The following is an 18,088-nucleotide window of genomic DNA, read 5'->3' as shown; positions in this document are numbered from 1 at the left end:
ATTGGTACAGTGACAGGCGGGTAGAACACTGGAATAGAACTGAAGATCAAGAAATGAACCCACACATCTATCTATATTCACTTGATCACCTAGTTGGTCACAAAGAAGTTAAAAACAACCAGTGGAAAACAAACGGCCTTTTTAACAAATGGTGCTGGTTCAACTGGCAGTTAACATGCAGAAGAATGCAAATTGATCCATTCTCATCTCCTTGTACAAAGCTCAAGTCCAAGTGGATCAATGACCTCCATATAAATCCAGACCCAGTAAAACTAATAGAAAAGATAGTGGGGAAGATCCTTGAGCACATGGGCACAGGGGAAAAGTTCATGAACAGGACACCAATAGCGTATGCTCTAAGATCAAGAATTGACTAGTGGGACCTCATAAAATTACAAAGTTTCTGTAAGCAAAGGACACTGTTCACCAACCAATTGGGAAAAGGTCTTTACCAATCCTACATCTGACAGAGGGCTAATATCCAAGATATACAAAGAATTCAAGAAGTTAGACACCAGAGAGACAAATAACCCTATTGAAAAATGGGGTACAGAGCTAAACAAAGGATTTTCAACTGAGGAATATCTAATGGCTAAGAGCCATTGAACTTAAAGAAATGTTCAACATCCTCAGTCATCAGGGAAATGCAAATCAAAACAACCTTGAGATTTCACCTCACACCAGTCAAATGAATGGCTAAGATCAAAAACTCAGGAGAGAGCCAGTGCTGGTGAAGATGTGGAGAAAGAAGAACACTCCTCCACTGGTGGTGTGGTTGAAAGCTGGTACAACCACTCTGGAAATCAGTCTGGAGATTCCTCAGAAAATTGGGCATAACACTACTGGAGGACCCTGCAATACAATTACTGTGCATATACCCAAAAGATTCTCCAGCATGTAATAAGGTCGCATGCTCCACTATGATCATAGAAGTCTTAATTATAATAGCCAGAAGCTGGAAAGAACCAAGATGCCATCAACAGAGGAATGAATACAGAAAATGTGGTACATTTACACAATGGAGTACTACTCAGCTATTAAAAATAATGAATTCATGAAATTCTTTGGCTAATGGATGGAACTAGAAACTATCATCCTGAGTGAGGTAACCCAATCTCAAAAGAACACACATGGACTCACTGTTAAGTTGGTATTAGTCCAGAAGCTTCAAATACCCAAGCCACAATTCACAGATCAAATGAAGCTCAAGAAGAAGGAAGAACAAAGTATGGAAATTCTGGTCTTTCTTAGAAGCAGGAACAAAATACCCATAGGAGGAGATACAGACAAAGTATGGAGACACCACAAAGTATGTATGGACTGAGGGAAAGACCATCCAGAGACTGACTAACTTAGGGATCCATCCCATATACAGTTACAAAACCCAGACACTATTATAGATGCCAACCAGTACTTGCTGACCATAGCATGATATAGCTGTCACCTGGAAGGCTCTGCCAGTGCATGACAAAAAATGATGGGGACACTCTCAGTCAGCCATTGAACTGAGCTCTGGGTCCCCAATAGAGGAGCTAGAGAATGGACTGAAGGAGCAGAAGGGGTTTGCAGCACCATAGGAGGAACAACAATATGAGCCATCCAGTATCCCCAGAGCTCCCGGGAATTAAACCATGAACCAAAGAGTACACATGGTGGAACCCATGGCTTCAGATGCATAGACAGCAGAAGATGGCCTTGTTGGACATAAAAGGGAGAAGAGGCCCTTGGTCCTGAGAAGGCTCGATTCTGCAGTGTAGGGTAAGGTCAGGACAGGAAAGCTTGGGTAGGTATATTGGTGAACAGGGGGAGGGAGATGGGTTAGGGGATTTTTTGGGGGGGAAAGAACCTGGAAAGGGAACAACATTTGAAATGTAAATAAAGAATATATCTAATTTAAAGAATAAATATTTGTACCTGTAGTCAAGCTATGGATTATTAATGAGATTATTCTGTGTATAAATGTGGAATGAGGGCATAAGATCATAGCAGGACATTCTAGTGTTAGACGGATGAATTAAAATGTACATGATGGGTTTTAACTGAAGATAGGGACAGAGTGAGACACTGAGAGACATGAGTTACCCCTATGAGTTCAGAATGGCAAGAAAGGGAATTTGTCTTCAGAAGGTAAGTCAGCTTGCCAACAAATTGATATCAGGCCATCTTATTTGAAAAACTTGTATCTGTATTCTGATTTCATATATTTATTTTACTATATATTAAGTTTAGAATAAACATGCATGATGGTGTGCCTGCTTGTCTCCATGTGCAATGCCAAGGGAGACGGGACGAGGGTGTTAGCTCCTCTGTAACTAGAGTTACAGGTTGTTGTGAGCTGCCATCTGGACCCTGGGACTGAACCCTGGTTTTCTCTAAGTTCATCATGTGCTCTTAGTGAGCCATCTCTATAACCTCAAATATATGTATTTCTGAAAGTATGCTTAAAATTTGTAGAATTTTAACAAGAGTCAGATAAGTGTGAAAGGAGCATTCAAGATATAGTTAAAGTAAAACCTTTCTGGACAGAAACCAGTAGAGTGCCAAATAAAAACCATTGTGCTGGGAGGCAGTGTTTGTCTTCATACCAGCAGTCAGAAGGTAGGGAGAAGGGAATCTCTGTGAGCTGGTGATCATAGTTACTGGACAGCCGGGACCTAGAGAGACCCTGTCTCATGAACAAAAACCAGCCAAAAACATGTCTCTACAACAAAGAAAATAATCACATCAAAGAATGAGCACACAGCCAGGCCTAATTACAGAATGGGAGGAAATCTTGGGTAAAGACTTACACAGTAAAGCCTCTGTTTTTATTAGTCTAATTCTTAATTTTAAATGTTTTAATTTATTGTGAAGCAATACCAACAGTTTATACTAAGTGCAAGTTAGCACATCAGGTTAAGTCATCCGGAACTGACATACAGCAAGATGACTGTTTTGAATCTAGATACATTGTGCTTTTCAAGTCCCCCCTGACTTGCTTTCTTTTTCCCTTTCTCTTTCAGTGGTTTCCAGCCATCACTAGTTTCACAGATATTCCTAAAAGCCAAAGACTTTGAGTGATGATTATACCAAATTATTTCCTAATAAAAAATCTTTTCTTTCTTTCCTCAAAATGTCTGGTTTATTTTCTTCCTATTATCATCCTGGTCACTGTGTCCCACTAATATTTCTTGCATGATTTTATCTCCAGTAAAGAAACCAATTAAGGTACAAATAGCAAAAGGTAAGAGAGGCGGCTTAGAAAGAAATAACAATAGCAAAGCTCTGGGAACCATTCTCTGGCAATCTTCCCTCTGCTGGTTATAAAACAATACATATAATTTACTTACTGTCCTGTTGGTTGGTATGTGGATCAAACAGCAGTGACTGAAAATACTTTGGAAATAATGAATAGGATTGATCTAAGTGACAAGAATAATAGAAACTCATGTCTGGCAGGTGTTAGGTCTAGCTTTTAGAGTTACCTGATGTGGAAGCTGATTTTCTCTGTGAGACACTTGTCAGACAAGAATACTCAAGGGAAAGATAACAGGACATAGGATGTGCTGTCACATCAGGCCTTGGACTTTCTTCGTAATGGCTGTAAAATGTAGTTGAACAGAGAGACTTGCTTAAGATGTTATTCTCTGAATCACATCTGACACTCAGTTTTCTTTAATATAAAGCCTCGTATGGACCATACTTATCATAGTTTATTGATGATTCTTGTTACATATTAATACAGTTCCATACAGTTCCCGATTAAGAGATGATACAGAAATACCTATGTGCCAGTCTGATTGTGTCCCATGTTAGAAAGGTTGAGAGTAGTTAATTTTTGAAGAGTATTTAAAAGACACTTATTTTGACCCAGTTCTAGTGTAATGTTCAATCTTGTCAAATTGAGGACATTTTTCAGTGACCAAGGAACCACCCTTGGTTCCTTGGGGGTGACTATGAGGGTATTTTAAAAAGGGTAAATGGAAACTGACACAAAAAGGGCATAATAAGGATGCCTGTGCTTGTACTTCAGTCTGAAAAGAAAGGAGAAAGAAGACTGATCACCAGAATTGATTTTACCTCTTTCTGCTTCCTGACTGTGGACCAATGTGAACAGTTGTGTCAACCTCCTGCTGTGACACTCCACCATGATGTCCTTCAGTTTTGAGTCAAAGTAAAAACCTCATTCCTTACGTTGCTTTTGATACGAATTTTGACTTAGCAGTGAGAAAAGTAACTAATCTAGTCAAAAATTCTGTGAGCAAATCTGTCATTCTGCTTCATAACTAAATGCAGTCAGAAGGTAAGAGAGAGGAAAAATTGAAAGTTAAAAGGTGACCACAAAGGCTAATTCATAAGAAAACTGAAACATTTTTGAGGTAGTTAGGTTTTCTTTAAAATCTTATGTTTGTTGGTTTGTTTATTTTAAACAGAGGTGGTTAGTTTTAATGGTTCTCTTGACCTAATCAAGAATTACCTGAGGAAAGTTTCATTGAGAAATTGCCTATTTAGATTGGCCTGTTTTCATATTTATGGGAAATAGTAATTAAGTCATTTGATGTGGGAAGACCCAGACAAGTGTTCGTCAGACCATACTCTATCTGTAGGATTCAGAACTGTAAATTAGTAGCAAAACTGAGGTAAGGAAAGCAACCAAGAAAGAAAATGAACATGGATGCACTTATTTTTGTCTCCACTCCTAAACATGAGTAGAGCTCTTTTGAGTTTCTGTTTGACTTACTCACAATGATCATTTGTAACCAGGAATTGTAAATCAAATGAACCCTTTCTTCCCAAGGTTGCTATTTTTTTAATTTTTTAATCGATATATTTTTTATTTACATTTAAAATGATTTCCCCTTTTGTAGCCCCCCACTCCCCAAAAGTCCCATAAGCCCCCTTCTCTCCCCCTGTCCTCCCACCCACCCCTTCCCACTTCCCCGTTCTGGTTTTGCCCTATACTGCTTCACTGAGTCTTTCCAGAAAAAGGGGCCATTCCTCCTTTCTTCTTGTACCTCATTTGATGTATGGATTATGTTTGGGGTATTCCAGTTTTCTAGGTTAATATCCACTTATTAGTGAGTGCATACCATGAGTCACCTTTTGAGTCTGGGTTACCTCACTTAGTATGATGTTTTCTAGCTCCATCCATTTGCCTAAGAATTTCATGAATTCATTGTTTCTTTCCTTTCTTTTTTTTTTTTAATTTTTATTCGATATATTTTTTATTTACATTTCAAATGATTTCCGCTTCTCTGGCCCCCCATTCCCTGAAAGTCACATAAGCTCCCTTCCCTCCCCCTGTTCTCCCCCACCCCTTCCCACTTCCCTGTTCTGGTTTTGCCCTATACTGTTACACTGAGTCTTTCTAGAACGAGGGGCCACTCCTCTGTTCTTCTTGTACCTCATTTGATGTGTGGATTATGTGTTGGGTATTCCAGTTTTCTAGGCTAATATCCACTTATTAGTGAGTGCATACCATGATTGATCTTTTGAGACTGGGTTACATCACTTAGTATGATGTTCTCTAACTCCATCCATTTGCCTAAGAATTTCATGAATTCATTGTTTCTAATGGCTGAGTAGTACTCCATTGTGTAGATATACCACATTTTTTGCATCCATTCTTCTGTTGAGGGATACCTAGGTTCTTTCCAGCTTCTGGCTATTATAAACAGGGCTGCTATGAACATAGTGGAGTATGTATCCTTATTAGATGCTGGGGAATCCTCTGGGTATATGCCCAGGAGTGGTATAGCAGGATCTTCTGGAAGTGAGGTGCCCAGTTTTCTGAGGAATCGCCAGACTGATTTCCAGAGTGGTTGTACTAATTTGCAACCCCACCAGCAGTGGAGGAGTGTTCGTCTTTCTCCACATCCTTGCCAACACCTGTTGTCTCCTGAAATTTTTTTTATTCGATATAATTTATTTACATTTCAAATGATTTCCCCTTTTCTAGCCCCCCCTCCCCGAAAGTCCCGTAAGCCCCCTTCTCTTCCCCTGTCCTCCCACCCACCCCTTCCCACTTCCCCGTTCTGGTTTTGCCGAATACTGTTTCACTGAGTCTTTCCAGAACCAGGGGCCACTCCTCCTTTCTTCTTGTACCTCATTTGATGTGTGGATTATGTTTTGGGTATTCCAGTTTTCTAGGTTAATAACGACGTATTAGTGAGTGCATACCATGATTCACCTTTTGAGTCTGGGTTACCTCACTTAGTATGATGTTCTCTAGCTCCATGCATTTGCCTAAGAATTTCATGAATTCATTGTTTCTAATGGCTGAATAGTACTCCATTGTGTAGATATACCACATTTTTTGCATCCACTCTTCTATTGAGGGATACCTGGGTTCTTTCCAGCATCTGGCAATTATAAATAGGGCTGCTATGAACATAGTAGAGCATGTATCCTTATTACATGGTGGGGAATCCTCTGGGTATATGCCCAGGAGTGGTATAGCAGGATCTTCTGCAAGTGATGCCCAGTTTTCAGAGGAACCACCAGACTGATTTCCAGAGTGGTTGTACCAATTTGCAACCCCACCAGCAGTGGAGGAGTGTTCCTTTTTCTCCACACCCTCTCCAACACCTGCTGTCTCCTGAATTTTTAATCTTAGCCATTCTGACTGGTGTAAGGTGAAATCTCAGGGTTGTTTTGATTTGCATTTCCCTAATGACTAATGAAGTTGAGCATTTTTTAAGATGCTTCTCCACCATCCGAAGTTCTTCAGGTGAGAATTCTTTGTTTAACTCTGTACCCCATTTTTTAATAGGTTTGTTTGGTTTTCTGGAGTCTAACTTCTTGAGTTCTTTATATATATTGGATATTAGCCCTCTATCTGATGTAGGATTGGTGAAGATCTTTTCCCAATTTGTTGGTTGCCGATTTGTCCTTTTGATGGTGTCCTTTGCCTTACAGAAACTTTGTAATTTTATGAGGTCCCATTTGTCAATTCTTGATCTTAGAGCATACGCTATTGGTGTTCTGTTCAGAAATTTTCTCCCTGTACCAATGTCCTCAAGGGTCTTTCCCAGTTTCTTTTCTATTAGCTTCAGAGTGTCTGGCTTTATGTGGAGGTCCTTGATCCATTTGGATTTGAGCTTAGTACAAGGAGACAAGGATGGATCAATTCGCATTCTTCTGCATGCTGACCTCCAGTTGAACCAGCACCATTTGTTGAAAAGGCTATCTTTTTTCCATTGGATGTTTTCAGCCCCTTTGTGTGGGTTCATTTCTGGATCTTCAATCCTGTTCCATTGTTCTGCCTGCCTGTCACTGTACCAATACCATGCAGTTTTTAACACTATTGCTCTGTAGTATTACTTGAGGTCAGGGATACTGATTTCCCCAGAATTTCTTTTGTTGCTGAGAATAGTTTTAGCTATCCTGGGTTTTTTTGTTATTCCAGATGAATTTGTTAATTGCTCTTTCTAACTCTGTGAAGCTATTTTTTGTCAAAATATTTTATCACAGAAATAGGCATAAAACTAGAACATCATTCATTAAGTCCTATACCGATACCTCCCACTTGTGTCTTCTTCCCAACATTGCTTTTAGAAATTAAGACTCCATCATATAAACCTTTGGAGACACTAAGACCACAGTAGCTTCTATATATTATGCAGTTAAGACCTTAATGGATTCTGGAAACATTTATCAGTTAAGCAAACCTTAAATTATCACTGAAAGCCTTTTGGAAATAGCCAGTATTGGCAAAGTGAAGCTCAACTTTAAAAGAGGTTTACTTTTAATGTTCTGTAATGCCAGGCCATAACATAAATCAGATGAGCCCAGAGTGCAATCAACACTAATCAAATGTAGCATGTTACAGAAGATGTAGTCCCACCTCATACAACTAGGGAATAGTTTGGTAATTCTAACTCTCTTAATGCTTGCTTTTTGAGTAGAAGTTCTGTTTCTATTTTTTATCTTATGTAAATTATAAGTAGGTGTGTAGGTATCTGAAGTTTCCTGAAAAGGACAATAAAGGAATGTGGACTCCTCTAAAGATAGGGCATTTCCAGAGAGGAAAACTGGAAATGTAAATAAAGAAAATATCCAATAAAAGGGAAAGAAAGAAAGAAAAAGTGGCACCAAGAAGAAAAGTCAATCATGTCAGAGGTGGCTTTGAGCAGCTTGCTCCTGTTTACCTCACTGTCTACATAAAAGGATTACTATTCCCCAGTAAAAAATATAGAAAATATATATAAATGTGATTTTCTACTTATACTCAGTATAGTTTTAATCTTGATTACATTAAAGACCTAAATGTAAATAAAGTTGATGCTCTCCTAAAGAAAAAGTAACCTATCCTAAACAAGAAGGTTGCTTGAAACTAGAAGCTTCTTTCAACGGACAATAATAAAGGGAGGTGTCATGTGAAGGTAGAAATAACCAATGTTTCATAATTATGTGCAGATTCAGGCATAGTCAAACTATGTCATCTTCTGATATATTTTTCTGGGAAGATTTCTAGACTTGTCTGTCTGAGACTTAAGCTAGAAATTAAATATCAAAATATTTAATCAGCATTTCACACTAAATTTTGACCCTGTCTTTAATTCTAATCCTTGGTAAGACTCTTTGGTTGGTAACGTTTATATAATTTTAAAAGCTTCCTAAAAACTCTCAGCATTAGAGGTTTTTATTTTCTGTATTCCAAATCATGATTACAATAATTTTTTTTTAAAAAAAAAAAAGATGGGTAATAGGTACTTATGAGACTCCCTACAGAGGTTCTGGGAGTTAAACTTGGGCCCAGAGAAAGATCAATATCTTAAAAACTGAGCAATCACTCCGGCTCAAGATTAGAACTTTTAATATGGATCCTGGTATTAAACCATATATGTCATATTTGTATACAGTGCTAAGTGGAATATACAGGACTAAAAGCACAACCCTAGTGCTGTTTGTGGTTACAAATACTTCAGGAAAATCACTAATCTGATTGCAACAGTAATTACTCAGTCTAAAAGAACAGGATAATAAAATAGGTGGCTATGAATATTGGCTTACTTTTTACCTCTCTCTCTCTCTCTCCTCTCTCTCTCTCTCTCTCTCTCTCTCTCTCTCTCTCTCTCTCTCTCTCTCTCTCTCTGTGTGTGTGTGTGTGTGTGTGTGTGTGTGTGTGTGTGAATGCACATGTCACAGTTATCAAGTGGAAGTGAGAAGACAACCTGCAGGAGTCTGTTCTTCCCGATGTGGAGATTAAAGTCAGGTTGTCAAGTTTGGAAGCAATCATCTTAACTTAGGAGCTCCAAATTGCTTCTTAAAATTTGCATATCTTTAGGGGTGTAGACTTTGTCATCTGGTGTGTTTATCAATCCTTTTTCCATTTTATTTCATGAAACAGTCTCTGGAGCTGATTTGGTTAGACTGTTTGGCCCACAAAACCAAGAAATCTTGCTGCCCTCACCCAGACACTTCAGTTATAAGCTAACAGCAAAGTACCAGGAAGTTACAAAATGATGAGGGCTGGTCCTAGGTCCTTGTCCTTGGCAACATCAATTTTACTTTCTGAGCCACTTCCCTAAGCCCATCAGCTAACTTTTAAAATGTCTGAAATACTACAAAGCATTAAATACATGCATCATGAGGTGTATTTTAATTCTATTCCTTGTAAATCATTAGAATGACAAAACATTGAGAAAATTATTTGCCCTGCTTTAAAGCTCAGAGAAATATCTTCTATTTCATTTCTATTGCTACTTAGCAACATTATTTTGTAGTGTGTAATTAACAGAAATTAGCTTTAGTAAACACAAGGTTTCAAACTTAAAGGGACAATTTGGAGTGCATTATCCCAATTTATTTATGATAAATATTAATCGAAAATGAACACTTGGTGTTACATGAGATGAGCCCTATCACTCAAAATTTACTTATGTGCCACAGCTAAACAAGTCAGATAAAGTTGAGTGATGCTCAAGCTTTTGTGTTGGTGGTGACTTACTTAAGGACCTTAGTCATGCTCTAAAAGGGTAATTCCACTGAGATTAATGGCAAGCCCTAGAGAACATCACAGTATGTTAGCTCAGCCTTCCAAATCTCAGGGTGTAGGTGAAAGCCACCACATCAAGCCATAAGTACACAACTTCCCACAAAACTTAGAAATTTTGGAAGTGGAGTTTTATTATTTATTTCTGTGTGTGCACATCACATGTCTGAGTGTATACATGTGAAAAGGAGAGCAGTTGTCTACAGAGGCTAGAAAAGAGTATTCAATTCGCTGCAGCTAGATGACACCCTGGCAGTTGTAAGAACCCCAGGTGCAGGTGCTGGAATTGGAACTTACTTTTTTTACTAGAGCAGCAAGTACACTTAACCACTGAGCTTTCTCCCTGCCGAACACCATCTTTCGAAGTTTTTAAAATGGCCTGTATATATGATAGATCTTAGCAAGAAGTATGAGGCAATGCATGTTTTTTTTTAAATTAGATATTTGCCTTACTTATACTTCAAATGTTAACCCCTTTCCATGTTACCTCACAGAAAACCCCCTTTCCCATCCTTCCTCCTGCTGCTCACTCGACCCCAAATTTCCTGACTGAATAGGAATATTCTAGGGAATTGAGCCTTCACAAGACTAATGGCCTCTCCTCTCATTGATATCTGAAATGGTCATCTTCTACTACACATGTAGCTGGAGCTGTGGATCCCTCCATGTGTACTCTTTGGTTGGTAGTTTAGTCCTTGCGAGCTCAGGGGGTACTGGATGGTACATATTATTGTTCCTCCTGCAGAGAGGCAAACCACTTCAGCTCCTTGGGTCATCTCTCTAGCTACTCCATTGGGGACCCTATTCTCATTCTACTGGTTGGCTGTAAACAATGGGTGTTGGATCCACTTTCCAATGAGGATCAAAGTATTCACACTTTGGTCTTCCTTTGTTTTGAGCTTCATGTGGTCTGTGAGTTATATCTTGGGTATTACAAGCTTTTGGGCTGATATCCACTTATCAGAGATTGCATACCATGTGTGTTCTTTTGTGATTGGGTTACCTTGCTCAGGAAGATAGTTTCTAGCTTCATCCATTTGTCTAAGGATTTTGTTACTTCATTGCTTTTAATAGCTGAGTAGTATTCCATTGTGTAAATGTACCACATTTTCTGTATCCATTCTTCTGTTGAGGGACATCTCAGTTCTTTCAAGGTTCTGGCCATTATAAATAAGGTTGCTATGGACATAGAGGAGCATGTGTCCTTATTACCTACTGGAGCATCTTCTGGGAATATAGAGCTGGGTCCTCAGGTATTGCTATGTCCAGTTTTCTGAGAAATCACCAGACTGATTTCCAGAGTGGTTTTACCAGCTTGCAATCCCACCAGCAATAGAGGAGTGTTCCTCTTTCTCTACATCCTCTCCAGCATTTGCTGTCCCCTGAGTTTTCTTTACCATTTTGAGTGGTGGGAGGTGGAATCTCAGGGTTGTTTTCAGTTACATTTCCCTGATGATTAAAGATATTTAGGTGTTTCTCAACCATCTGATATACCTCAGTTGAGAATTCTTTGCTTTGCTCTGTACCCTATTTTTAATAGCGTTATTTGGTTCTCTGGAGTCTAACTTCTTGAGTTCTTTGTATATATTGGATATTAACCCTCTATCAGATATAGGATTGGTAAAGATCTTTTCCAAATCTGTTGGTTGCCAGTTTGTCCTATAACAGTGTCCTTTGCCTTACAGAGGCTTTGCAATTTTATGAGGTTCCATTTGTTAGTTCTTGATCTTAGAGCATAAGCTATTGGTATTCTATTCAGGAAATCTAGCTCTGTGCCCACATGTTCCAGATTCTTTCCCATTTTCTCTTATACTAGATTTAGTATATCTGGTTTTATGTGGAGGTCCTTGATCCACTTGGACTTGAGCTTTATATAGAGAGATAAGAATGGCTCAATTTGTACCCTTCTACATGTTGCCTGCCAGTTGATCCAGCACCATTTGTTGAAATTGCTGTCTTTTTTTCTACTGAAAGTTTTTAGCTCCTTTGTCAAAGATCAAGTGGTCATAGGTATGAGGATTTATTTCTGGATCTTCAGTTCTATTCCATTGATCTACCCACCTGTCCCTCTACTAATACCATGCAATTTTTATCACTATTTCTCTGGTAGAGCTTGAGGTCAGGGATGATGATTCCACCAGACATTCTTTTATTGTTGAGAATAGTTTTCACTATCCTGGGATTTTTGTTATTCCAGATAAATTTGGAAATTGTTCTTTCTAACTCTATGAAGAATTGAGTTGGAATTTTGATGGGGATTGCAATGATTCTGTAGATTGCTTTAGGCAAGATGGCCACTTTTACAATTTTAGCCCTGCCAAACCAAGAGCATGGGTGACTTTTGCATCTTGTGAGATCTTCAATTCTTTCTTCAGAGACTAGAGGTTATTGTCATATAGATCTTTGACTTGCTTGGTTAGAGTCACACCAAGATATTTTATCTTATTGGTGGCTATTGTAAAGGGTGTCATTTCCTTAATTTCTTTCTCAGCTTATTTATCCTTTGAGTAAAGGAAGGTTATTGATTTGTTTGAGTTCATTTTATATCCAGCCACTATGCTGAAGTTATCAAGTTTATAAGTTCTCTTTTAGAAATCCAAAAGTCATCATATCCTATTACAAAAGCCTATACTCAACAAAAGTGGAAAATATAGATGAAATGAACAAGTGTCTAGACAGATACCAGGTACCAAAGTTAAATCAGGATGAGATAAATGATCTAAACAATCCCATAACCCTTAAAGAAGGAGAAGCAGTTATTAATAGTCTCTGAAACAAAAAACTTCCAGGGCTAGATGGGTTCAATTCAGAGTTCTATCAGACCTTCAAAGAAGTCCTAATACCAATACTCTTCAAACTATTCCACAAAATAGAAACAGATAGAACACTACCAAATTCATTTTATGAAGCCACAATTACTCTGATACCTAAACCACACAAAGACACAACAAAGAAAAATAACTTTAGACTGAAGGGATGCAGGGATGGTTCAATATACTGGAATCCATCAATGTAATCCACTACATAAACAAACTCAAAGAAAAGGGAACATGTATATTTCATTAGATGCTAAAAGAGCATTTGACAAAATTCAGCATCCTTTCATTAATAGCCTTGGAAAGATCAGGAATTCAAGGCCTATACCTACACATAGTAAAAGCAATATGAAGCAAACCAGTAGCCAACATAAAACTAAATGGAGAAAAACTTGAAGCAATGCCACTGAAATCAGGGACTAGACAAGGCTATCCACTCTCTCCCTACCTGTTCAATATAGTGCATACTTTAAATCACCACTTGTGGCACAGAGACAAATGGATCCCTAACCTGTTCTACAAAGCAAGTTCCTGGATAGCTAAAACTACATAGAAATCATATCTTGAATAATATGCAAATATATATTTGCCAACATAAAGACACTTTAGAAATAGGACTGTGCTACTAGATTGAAGGACTTTAAGAACTGTCGAAACTGGGCATTTATACTTCACTAGTAGATAGAAGAAACATCTCCAGATGTTTGAACACTAAAACCATAAAGTCTTAAATAATCCAGAAGTTAACAAGGAAGTTAAAAATGATAATAAATATACACTGGTAATGAATATAAACATTTTGTGAAAACAAAGGTATTGTAAGTTTATAGTCTCAATTATACTAACATTGTGATGCTCACCATTTTGAACTCGACTGTGTTTGGAGTCACTTCTATTCACCTCCAGCCTATTGCCTATGAAGGCATTTTCAAGAGGTGTAATTGAAAAGAGGCAGAATTTCCCTGAATTTGAGATTTGGGTGTACATCCTCTTAAGAGTTTTGTGCTGAATAAAAAGCAAGTAACTGAGTAATCATGTTGAATTCCTGGCACACTCTATCTCTATCTGAATCACTCTCTTTCTCTCTCTCTCTGTCTCTGTCTCTGTCTCTCTCTCTCTCTCTCTCTCTCTCTCTCTCTCTCTCTCTCTCTCAGTCTCTGTTTCTGTGTCTCTGTGTCTCTTTCTGCCTCTGTCTATCTCTGGCTGTCTTTGACTTACTCTGTCTCTATCTCTCTATCTCTATATGACTTGGTCAATTTCTGTCTCTGTTTCCCAGTCATTGTCTCTCTCTCCCAGTCTCTGTCTCTGTCTTTCTTTCCATGTCTGACATTCTGCATTCTGATTGTGCAAACTATGTGACCAGATTTCTCTCAATCATGCCACTGCTCTTGACACCAGGCCATCCCTCTATGATGGACTGCACCCTTGAATTGTGATCCATGGTAAACCCTTTATTATTTAATAGGCCTTTGTTGACTGTTTTGTCAAAGCAATGGGTAGCTAATGCAATAAGCTCAAAACAAAATTTTCAAATCAATATTTCAGCCATGACATTAGGAACTTATTGTGGAAAAAGGATTATAAAATGAACACATGACAAGTGAAAGAAAGGGATTACAAGAATAAGAACATAAATAAATGAAACTGAAAATAAGAAAACAATAAATAAAATGAATAAAATGGAGTTATTTATCTGTAAAGATCAATAAAATTGATCTGAAAATAAAACCACAAAACATATCAGATGAACTTTCACGAAAAACACATAACATTTCAGTACGAGATGGAGAGATTTCCCAACTGAGGAAGAAAAAGTAAATGACCACAAATATATAATGGAAATAACAAACAAACAAACAAACAAAAACTGAAGAGAGTTTTTATGAACTAGGGATAAATTTTCTAGACCAGAAGAAAAAAGTAGGCCCATTAAAAGCATCTTTGTGAAGAACAAAGAGTGGATGCTTCAGTCCTATGTAGAAGGAGGAAAAATATAACCAAGGGAAGTAGAGGGTGGGAAGGACTTGGGAGAAAGAAAGGAGGGAGAGGGGGAAAAGAGGAGCAGAATCATGTACAGGAGGAGATGAAGAAGTACAAAGGGTCAGGAAATTGAACAGAAGTGTGTAGCAATGGGGGATGAGGAACTGGGAGTAGTAACCAGAAAGTCCCAGATGCCAGGGAAGCAAGAGCCTTCTCAGGGGAAGGGTTGAAGGAACTTAAGGGGCCTTATCTGGCATCAGTGGGAAGAGAGGCTCTTGGTCTTGTGAAGGCTTGATGACCTAGTGTTGATGAATGCTCGAGCAGTGAGGTGGGAGTGGGTGGGTAAGTTGGGGAGCACCCTCATAGAGCAGGGTAAGGGGGATGGCACAGAGGGTACAAAGCAGAAACTAGGAAAGGGGATAACATTGCAAATGTAAACAAATAAAATGTCCAATCAAAAGAAAAAAAGGCATCTTTGATGAACTGGAATTTCTTACGTTCAAACATTTGTTCGTCATAGTATACTGTTCAGAGGAAGAAAAGACGAGACTGAAGAAATGCTTTGTGGGGGTGTCTGAGGCCCTCTTCTAGTCACCACCACAATCTGCATCAGTGTGCACATGCCCACTCAGATACACATAGATCATTAAAAGTGAGATAAATCTCTATTTTTAAAAAGGAGAATGAAAAGAGAAGCTGTAATGTGTGAAAATAAGAATTTCAAATTGTATTTCTCTGGCTAGAATACATAAGGAACTAAACTTTCAGGTGAAAAGATGGCTAACTGTTTAAAAGTGATTGCTCCTTTTTCATAGACTGGGGCTCAGATACAGATACCCTTGTTAGATGGATCACAAAAGACTGCAATTACGCTCTCTGGGGATCCATCTCCCTCGTGCTTCCTTGAGCATAAACACACACACACACACACACACACACACACATAACCAGAAATTCAAAATATGTTAAAGTCTCAAAACTGCATGAAATGAAAGCAGTTTTGTTAAGAAAGTAGCAAAGAGAACTGAGAGATTGCACAGAGAGGGTCTTCTGAAAACATGCAACCACATGCAAAGGGGACAATTGGTGTTTGGCATAATATTGATGTGAATTAAAGCTGCACATTATATAACAATGACCTAAGTTAAACAGAAGACCATTACTCATCTTTGAGAGGATCATAACTCTCTTTATATATGTTTGTGAGATGAAAAATTATATAAGCCTTCCAGAATCACGTCAAACCCTCAAAGCACAGATGTTCTACCTTACGCTCACCAGTTGTAGCTTCAGGTATTCATCTCAGAGATAGAAAAACTTAACTATATATAAAAACCATCAAATGAATAGCAATTATAAATTTGTAAATCATAAATAGAAACATGACAGAGATCTTTCAACAGACAAATTCTTTCTACACTTGTGTCAAAGAGTACAACTCAGGGATGAAAAAATCCAGCAAGTACCTTGCATAGATGCAAGGAAGTGGCTGCATCTTCAAATAATTATGTTAATAGAGAAAGCCAATCCAAAAATTATCCACTATATAATTCTTTTCTTATAATACTCAAAATGATGAATTTGTATAAATGAAGACTAGGTCTCTGGAGATGCATAAGAACTATAAGCCAGAATGAAGCTGTTAGTTTCTGTAAAGGGTCATGGGAAATATTTTAATAGTGATTGGAATATTTGCTATGTGCTGGTGAACTTTGGTGACAGTTTGCAAGAAGGGCATCAACAACACTGAGTGAAGATAACAAGATTTCCATGTGTTTATTCTTTTCTTAGACTAGGTTTCATATAGCTCAGGCTGGCCTTCAACTTAGCATGTAACCAAAGATTACTCTGAACATCTGCCCCTCTGCTTTCACCCCCAAGTGCTTGGATTGTAGGCATGTTCCCCATATCCGACTGGGGTGGTCAGTGCACCAGGCTCTTTCTTACAAGTGCTAGCAAGGAACTGAGGGCTTTGTGCTTGCTAGAAAACTTTTTCTACAAACTGCAACCCAGCCCCAGCCTTGCATTCTTTCCTTGCAGTATTGTTATTCTGTAACCATCTCAAATCAAATAATCTTATTGAAACCAAATTTATCCCACAAGTCACATGAATATCTATTCTTTTATGAACCCAGACAAACTTTTCAATGAATAAACACTGTTTTTTTTTCACTTATGCATCTGTTAGTGGGCTTGCAGGTACCCACTAAAACCATCCCCTAGAGCTGGAGTTACAGGGGGTTGTTATCTGCCAGGAATGTGTAGAATGCTCTGAGTGACCTGGGTTCCTCTAGAAGATAAGTTCATAGTCTTAAGGAATAGCCTTCTCTCTCCAGCTCTCTACCCTGTCACTGTTTATCTCCCTTCCTTGAGGGTTTCATGAAATGGTACAAGATTGCAACTATTGACAGTCTAACTCCCACATTCTTCTTTCTTGCCCTCTCTGGTTAACCTTGAATATGAATAGAGTTTTTTCATCTCCTAGTTCTCTTAGATACAAGGACTTATCTATCCCCCATGAAAGATTATTTTAAATTGTCATCCCTATTTTTTACTTGGGAAATACGGAGTGTTGTCATATAAGGTAGCTTGGAGTAGAAACCTTAAAGCTAATTTGTTCTTAGACTTTCCATCTACTTTAATGAAAAACAAGGCTTGTTAGCACAGAGTCCAATGTTTCTTAGATAAAGTAAGTATTGATTCAAGCAGAGACTGCACTTACCTAAAAATTGACAAAGTAAGATTTATTTCATTAAATATGCATATATTTTCTAACAGAAGAATCATGAAATAAATGAACGGGATGCCCCTTTAGTTCATCCTTTATTTATTGCTGGGAAGGAATCTATTTTTTAAGCCCTGAGACATAAGTAACTTGCTGGCATAAGTAATAAGTAACTCATTATTCTCTCCAAGATTTGGAGGCTGACAATAAGCTTGCTGGAATTGTTTGTTGGCTGAATGAATGACTTCAAATTGATCAGGTATCTTTCTTACTGAATAAATTCATTTCTTTAGCAGCCATGTTTATATATGTCAGACAGATGGATAACACATAAATGTGAGGAAGATTGGTTTTGAGAATGATCTTTTCATGGCCATTTCCATAGTGGTCAGAGTCTACATACAGGTCAATTACTCACAGTTACAAATGTTACTTGCTATTGTTTGGTCCATGAGCACTTCCCAACAATTCTGTTCTGCCATTAAACAATGTAGCTCTTTCAACCAAAGTAAAAGTATGATTCTTGTTACAGACACTTTATAACTTGTTATTAGCTTACAAATTATTTATTAAAATTAATGTTCAATTTGT

Source organism: Apodemus sylvaticus, chromosome 12, assembly GCF_947179515.1.
Source record: "Apodemus sylvaticus chromosome 12, mApoSyl1.1, whole genome shotgun sequence".
Taxonomy (NCBI): domain Eukaryota; kingdom Metazoa; phylum Chordata; class Mammalia; order Rodentia; family Muridae; genus Apodemus; species Apodemus sylvaticus.
This window is presented reverse-complemented; position numbering follows the sequence as displayed.